Here is an 8541-nt window from a genome sequence, read left to right as displayed (position 1 = left end):
CCAGGGTTAGAGTAACCCAGAGAGGATGTTTCTTGGCAGCTTTCTGTGTCCTGGGATGACTGCTCTTTCCTGCACGAGGTGGGTATGGGGAGCTCATACCAGGCACTGAGTTCTCCTGGCCCCTCCCCACGCATTCCAGCACCCCTCTATGCCCGTCCTAATGCACTGCTCTGCTGCTCCTGCCAGAGTGTGGGCAGGACGGCTCCAGGACCTGGGTCACCTTTCCTGCATCATGTCCCAACCCAGTGCTTTTCCCACAGTGCTTTGGCCAAACCCCAGATGGAGAGGTCAAATCAAGCCACCAAGCTGGGTTTCACCAGGGTGGGCTTCCCCAAAGGTGGCACGTCCCAACGCCCCCTTCAGTCAGGAAGGTTGTACTGTCATTAGGAATTATGGGCGCAGTTTTATGGTTTGTGAGGGGTTGGATACTGGCACCTCTGAGACCCCTAACAGCGATGGCAGCCTCAGCCCCTCCACTGCACAGAGGAGGAGGTGAGTGGCCGGTCTGCAAGGCAGAGAGGACACCTGTCCTAAGAGAGGCACAGGGCGAAAGGCAGAAACAAACAATTACAAGCGCTCTGCTCCATGCAGGTCTTGGCCTGTGTGAGCTCACCCGGTCCACGTAGCCACCCTGCCAGGAGTGATTACCACCCTGTTTTGCGAATGAGGTACAGGGAGATAAAGGGATTTGTCCAAGATGAGACGGTGACTAAGTAGTGAAGCTGGGATTCACATCCAAGTCTTCCTGAGCCACAAGTCCATGTGCTTTCTCTGCTTCACAAGGCTGGGGTGGGATGGGGGAGACGGGGAGTTCCTAACACTGGAACTGCTTGACAAAAGGAAATTCCCATCCTTTTCCTCCTTTAAGCTTCTCTCATAGCCCTGTGAGGTTGTTGCCATTTTGTAGTTGGGAAAACTCAGGCTCAGAGACCCAAAAAGCTTGCCAGATGTCAATGCTGGGGCTGGGATTTGAACCAGTTCTCATGGCCCAAGGCTAGGGCTTGTCTGGGTCAAGCTCATTCCCGGTGCTGGGATCACTTGGAGGGTTGGAGGACAGAGGTGATGGCAAGGGGAGGGGGGCCTGGTGTGGCTTTGCGGTGCCACATGTCACCCACCTCCTCCTTCCCCATCCAGGAATTTGCCAGGCAGGGCTGCTTTGGGGCGGGGGACTCCCTCCCTCCCGGGACTCCCTCCCTCCCGGGACTCCCTCCCTCCCGGAGCTCCCTCCCTCCCGGGACTCCCTCCCTCCCGGAGCTCCCTCCCTCCCGGGACTCCCTCCCTCCCGGAGCTCCCTCCCTCCCGGGACTCCCTCCCTCCCGGAGCTCCCTCCCTCCCGGGACTCCCTCCCTCCCGGGACTCCCTCCCTCCCGGAGCTCCCTCCCTCCCGGGACTCCCTCCCTCCCGGAGCTCCCTCCCTCCCGGGACTCCCTCCCTCCCGGGGCTCCCTCCCTCCCGGAGCTCCCTCCCTCCCGGGACTCCCTCCCTCCCGGAGCTCCCTCCCTCCCGGGACTCCCTCCCTCCCGGGACTCCCTCCCTCCCGGAGCTCCCTCCCTCCCGGGACTCCCTCCCTCCCGGAGCTCCCTCCCTCCCGGGACTCCCTCCCTCCCGGAGCTCCCTCCCTCCCGGAGCTCCCTCCCTCCCGGGACTCCCTCCCTCCCGGGACTCCCTCCCTCCCTTCTAAATCTCTACTGTCCCCCGTCTGAGTGATTTCACCACATGCTGCTTGTTCGTCGGGGCCAGATGGTGTACAGTCTCAGGTGCCAGGCTAAGGAGTCTGCACTTTATCCTCAGAGAGATGGGGAGCCATAAAGGGTTTTAGCAGGGATGACATAAGGTCAGTTTTGGCTTTGGAAGGATCACTGTCCAGGTAAGAACACCTTCAGTGTCACCTCCGTGGCACCCTTCCTGACTACCCCTGCCCTGTATTAGTCAGGGTCCCCACAGGCAACAGCATAGCTGTAGTTGGGTAATTTGAGGAAATTTTAATACAAAGACTGTTTGCAAAGGTGTAGGCAGGATACAGGGAAAAATTCAAGGGATGGTGCAGTACCCCAAGGCCAGTGACATTTTGGGGGGCATGTGGCCTGAAGGGCAAAGGGAGGAGGCCAGCTGGAGTGGGAGGTGTGTGGAGAGGGCTGCCTGATGGCAGCTGTGGCACAGACAGCCCATAGTGACCTAGCAAGGTCACTCTCTGTCCCTCCCTCCCTCCCATCTTCTGCCAGGACTTTCCAATGGCCAGAAGGTAAAGGAGCCCAATGACACAGTCTATACAGAGAATCCAGGCAGAGTTTACGGTAGAGAAAGGTGGAGAGTGGGTCTGGAGGGTAATGGCCCTAGGAGGACCCTCTCCACCTCTGTGTCCCCATTAGACCCCTAGCTTCTTTCTTTCAGAGCATCTATAACTCTGAGTGTCTATACACATGTCCTGCAGAGAAGCAGCTACTTGAGGGCAAAGGTAGAATTAGTGTGCTCTCTGTGTCCCAGTGCCTGACACCGGGCCTGGCTCACAGGAGGGACTTGGCTAATGTTGGAAGGAAGAAGGAGGCAGGGAAGGAGAGAGGGAGGAAGGAAGGGAGAGGTGCTGAGGATGTAGACTGAACTAAAGCAGTGGTGGGTGAAATGTAAGAAGGGAGGGCTGGGGCTCCCTGGTGGCGCAGTGGTTGAGAGTCCGCCTGCCAATGCAGGGGACACGGGTTCGTGCCCCGGTCCGGGAATATCCCACATGCCGCGGAGCTGCTGGGCCCGTAAGCCATGGCCGCTGAGCCTGTGCGTCCGGAGCCTGTGCTCCGCAGCGGGAGAGGCCACAACAGTGAGAGGCCCGCGTACCGCAAAAAAAAAAAAAAAAAAAGAAGGGCGTGCTGGAGAGATGCTGAGGCCTTAGAATCTCTAGGACTTGGTGACATGGAGGTAGGGCTGAAGCACAAAGAGATGATTGAAGATAAGTTCAGGTTTCAGACAAGAACCCAGGAGCACTGACCTCCAGCTCTAATGCCTGACCTGGGGGTACGGGCTCAGTAGTGGCCTTTGGCCCTGTCTTGTGGGACAGGTCTGGCCGACTGGAGAGGAATAGGCCTGAAACACTTGGGAACCAGCCTTCAGAACAATCCCTGCCCCATTTTAGAAAGTTTTTATTGCAAAATATACAGAAAGTGCCCCTTGCATCATTCCATCTGTAAGTTTTTTACTCAAGTCTCCCAGGACCTTTCCCCTGTAGGGAAGGAATGGGGAGTAAATCTCCCCTCACACTGAGAGCTCCTCGTGAGTGCTTTGTTATCCATCCCTCCCTCTTGCTCACCTTTCTGGAGACCCTCCTAGCCCTGTGCTGATCTGGGGGTGCAGTCCTTACTCTCTGGGAGCCTGCATTCTGGGGGAAGAAACAGACGCATTAAAAGACAATTACTGGGCATCCCTGATGGCACAGTGGTTGAGAGTCCGTCTGCCGATGCAGGGGACACGGATTCGTGCCCCGGTCCGGGAAGATCCCACATGCCGCGAAGCGGCTGGGCCCGTGAGCCATGGCCGCTGAGCCTGCCCATCCAGAGCCTGTGCTCCGCAACGGGAGAGGCCACGACAGTGAGAGGCCCGCGTACCGCAAAAAAAAAAAAAAAGACAATTACTATGTGTGGTGATGGATGTTAACTAGACTCATTGTAGTGATCATCTCACAATATACATGTATCAAATCATCATGCTGTACACCTGAAACAAATATTATATATATATATTTTGGCTGCATTGGGTCTTCGTTGCTGCACGTGGGCTTTATCTAGTTGTGGCGAGCAGGGGCTACTCTTGTGATGCGCGGGCCTCTCATTGCGGTGGCTTCTCTTGTTGCAGAGCACAGGCCCTAGGCTTGTGGGCTTCAGTAGTTGCGGCACGTGGGCTCAGTAGCTGTGGCTCACGGGCTTAGCTGCTCCACAGCATGTGGGATCTTCCCGGACCAGGGCTCGAACCCGTGTCCCCTGCATTGGCAGGCGGATTCTTAACCACTGCGCCACCAGGGAAGCCCACAAATATTGTATGTTAATTATATTTTTAAAAAAGACAATTACTTTTCAGCAGTAGTTTTCCCAGCTTTCCTTAGCAGTGAACTCTTTTCTTCAAATGCAGCCCTGTTAAGAAGCCCACAAGGTGACACAGATGACACGTGATTGTTACGTACTGTGTTCAGGCCTCAGTATCCCTATGCACCATCCAGATGGGAATAAGAATCTCCTTCCTAGGGTTGTTGTAAGGGCTAAAAGAATGAACGAAGTGCCCAGCACAGGGCCTAGCATCTAGTACTTGACAAATGTTATCAATAGAAGAGTTATGATTGGAACAGAAATTGGGAAGCCAGATTTACCAGGAGATGGGGCAACCTGTCCAACAGGTTTGAACAAATATAATGGGGGAGAGAAGGGTAAAATGTCCCGAGTAACCATTGAAACTGGAGGACACTAGGAGTGACAAAGAGACAGGCATCCCAGCATGGAGATGAAAACATACCCAGAGGAAAACCACAGTGTGAGCGAGGGTCCCAGAGAGCAGAAGCCCAGTAATAGTAGCCTCAGTCAGAGGAAACTGGAGATGCGGTGTGCTTGATTTAGCTTATCTTTCTAAGCAAAGGCCAGTGCAGGCACGGAGATGGGTGAGACTCAACCCTGCTCTCAGGGAACTTGCAATCTGGGGAGGCACTCTGGGCACAAATGACTGCAATGCAGGGAGGAAGTTGGCGGGGGGGGGTCAATGAAAGGGTGTTCTGGGTAAATCAGGAACAACTTCCTGGAGGAGGGTGCAGTCATTCTGGGCCAGATCTACCAAAATACACCACTATGCTACACTCCACTGCAGTGGTTCTCAAACCTTCCTGTAAATCAGGATCACCTGGAGTTACAGGCAGCCAACAAACACGAGAGGACGCTCAACATCACTAATCATTAGAGAAATGCAGAGCAAAGCTACAATGAGGTATCACCTCCCACCAGTTAGAATGGGCATCACCAGAAAATCTACCAACAGTAAACGCTGGAGAGGGTGTGGAGAAAAGGGAACCCTCTTGCACTGCTGGTGGGAATGTAAATTGATACAGCCACTATGGAGAACAGTATGGAGGTTCCTTAAGAAAACTAAAAAGAGAACTACCATATGACCCAGCAATCCCACTACTGGGCGTATACCCAGAGGAAACCATAATTCAAAAAGAGTCATGTATGACATTGTTCATTGCAGCTCTATTTACAATAGCCAGGACATGGAGGCAACCTAAGTGTCCACCATCGGATAAATGGATAAAGAATATGGGGCACATATATACAATGGAATATTACTCAGCCATAAAAAGAAACGAAATTGAGTTATTTGTAGTGAGGTGGATGGACCCAGAGTCTGACATACAGAGTGAAGTAAGTCAGAAAGAGAAAAACAAATACCGTACACTAACACATATATATGGAATCTAAAAAAAATAGTTCTGAAGAACCTAGGGGCAGGACAGCAATAAAGATGCAGAGGTAGAGAACAGACTTGAGGACATGGGGTGGGGGAAGGGTAAGCTGGGACGAAGTGAGAGAGTGGCATGGACATATATACACTACCAAATGTAAAACAGATAGCTAGTGGGAAGCAACCACATAGCACAGGGAGATCAGCTTGGTGCTTTGTGACCACCTAGAGGGGTGGGATATGGAGGGTAGGAGGGAGATGCAAGAGGGAGGAAATATGGGGATATATGTATATGTATAACTGATTCACTTTGTTATAAAGCAGAAACTAACACACCATTGTAAAGCAATTATACTCCAATAAAGATTAAAAAAAAAAAGAATCACCTGGAGGACTTGGTAAAACACAGCTTGCTGGGTCCCACCCCCAGAATTTCTGATTCAGTAGGTCTGGGGTGGGGCTGAGAGTCTGCATTTCTAACAAGCTCCTGGGTGGACGCTAAAGCTGCTGGTTTGAAGCCCACTCTTGGAGAATCACTGTTGAACCGCTTTGCACTGAGGAGATGACAGTGCATCTCAGAGAAACTGCAGGAGGAATCTGTAGTTTCTGGGGGGTGATGGGAAGTGATGTTCTGTGGGGGAAGCATTGCAAGACTGGAGGTAGGGTGGCGCAGTCCTTATTTTTCCAAAAGGAGAAGCAGCAGCTTTCATGAACTACAGCAGGTAGTAACAGGTGCTAAACCTCAGTGCGTATTGTCTGCCAGTTCTGGTTTCAGGTATATTACATGTGTGGATTTATTGAAGCCTCAAAACAACTCTATGGAGTAGATACTACTGTAATTTGTCTCATTTTACAGTTGAAGAAATGGAGGCACAAAGGTTTAAAAACTTGCCCGGGATCACACAGCTAGTAAGAGGCAGAGCCAGGATTTAAGTCCAGGTATTCTGGCTTCAGAGCCTATGCTCTATAATAGCTGCAAAGTCCTGGCTGGTTCTGAGGTCAATGGTATAAACCGCATACTTTAAAGGGTTGCCCTGGAGAGAAGGAAGCATTTGTTATCAGGAGCTGAGGTTGAGTTAGCAAGAAGGAGTGATATTCATGCACCAGTTCCCTCTCCAGTGGCTTCACTGAAGTCCCAAGCTGGCCCAGGCCTAGGCCCTTGGGTGTCAGCCTAGTTCATGAGCATGAGGATGACCAGCAGACCAGAGTGGGCCGGGCCAGGGAAGAGTAGCTGTTCCAGATGGGAGCTAACCCTAGGGTGAGGTATCCTGGCAGCTCCAGGTTCCACTCTCAGCCTGGCGTTGTGGGGCTTTAAAATCAGCAAGCCACACAAGGATTTTGACACAGAATATGCAGGAGACAAAGAAGGGTGTAAAGCAAATCTTTTACCTGAGATAAGCAAGATTAGAAGACCCTGAAAGTCTGCAGAAGCGGGTTGAATCTGACAGGATGATGTTGAAGAGGAAGAAATACAGTCAGGAATTGACCAAATGGAGGGGGTGGGATCAGGGAAGGCTTTCTGGAGGAGGTGGTGTCTGAAAGGACTCCTGAAAGACCAAGACGAATGACATTTGGGTAACAGGTCTTTCCAGCAGAGGGAACACCTTGTTGCAAAATGCTGGCGCTAGGGGAAGCTCGATGTCCTAGGGAACTGGCAGAAGCTCAGCAAGGCTGGAGGACGGTAGGGAGCAGCTGGCAAGGAAGGCAGAGCCCACACTGCAAGGGCAGTAAGCCGGCCAAGGGGCCAGAGGCATCCTGAGGGCACAGAGAATCCACTGGGCAGTTTCTTCAGGGGACTGATGTTGTCAGACCTACACTGGGGAGGTCCTTCTGGCTCCAAAGTGCAGGGTGGATCTGGGGATGGCTTGAGAGTGATTTGAGTGGAATGTAGGGCAGCCAATTAGTGGGGGCTGAAGGGGGTTTTACAGGCCAAGAGGAAATGGAGGACTTTATGCAGTATTTATTTAACAAAAGAGGAAAGAAATGTCCACAAAATTTTAGTTGACAAAAATCAGACTAAATAATTGAATACAGTTTTTTGTACTACAGGTCTACTCTTGAGAAGGGCAGAATTTTTGGAGAGTGACATTTTACCTAACTGGGCTCAGTCAGCATTCCCGGCAATCAAATGATGGCAGACGTTCATCTGTACAAGTCATTCTTAGCCCATAGGTCGTTCAGACACAGGGTGTAGTTTGCTGACCCTGGTCTAGACCAGTGGGCCTGGATGGAAGCAAGTGAGAAACAAGGATGCTCTCCCCTCCGCCCACAACGGACCTCCAGCAGCCTGCCACTCCGTTGAGAGATGGCACTTCTTCCAGGGGACTCAGTGAAAATCATCGTTGTTACTAGGAGAGGGGCCGAGATTCTTCAGCAATAGGAAGATACCGCGAATGTGAAGGTCTGTAATCATCATATCTCAGAGCACAGGGACCTCAGAGGTCCCTGCCCAACCCTCTCCCAACGCAGGACTAACATACATGAGTTTCTTGGAAACGCAAAATATTCCAGATATGGTAAGTGACCTTGGAGGTCTTGTTGGAAGAGCTGGTATTTGAATGCAAGTCACAGGATTCCCAGCTGGGGCTCCTTTCCCTACACAGCCCTGGCCTACCATGGACCTTGGCTAGCTTGGAGCGGAGAAGCACACAGGGAAGGAGTAGGGTCAGGACTCATCTGCTCAGGACAAGATGCTCTTCAGGCTTCTGCCTTCCCCAGTCTGTGGTTTAGGGGCAGATCAAGTCACCTAATTTACATACATTTGCATACATAACTTTCCCTGATGAGGAATCTGAGGCTCCAAGAGAATGAATAGTTTGCTTGGCATCTGTGGTGGGCTAAAAAGGTGGCCCCCCAAAGATATCCATGTCCTAATGCCTAGACCTGTGAATATTACCTTATAGGTGGAGAAAATGGGTCTTTGCCTATGTGATTAAACTAAGGATCCTGAGATGAGATTATCCTGGACTATCTGGATGGGCTGTAAATGGAATCACAGGTATCCTTGTAAGACAGGCAGAGAGAGACTTGACTAGATCTAGAAAGGAGAACGTGATGTGACAATGGGAACAGAGAAAGAGATTTGAAGATGCTTCTCTACTGGCTTTGGGGATGGAG

Source organism: Delphinapterus leucas, chromosome 7 (assembly GCF_059928025.1).
Source record: "Delphinapterus leucas isolate spDelLeu-1000000601 "Yukka" chromosome 7, BTC_Dleu_Yukka2, whole genome shotgun sequence".
Classification (NCBI taxonomy): Eukaryota; Metazoa; Chordata; class Mammalia; order Artiodactyla; family Monodontidae; genus Delphinapterus; species Delphinapterus leucas.
This window is presented reverse-complemented; position numbering follows the sequence as displayed.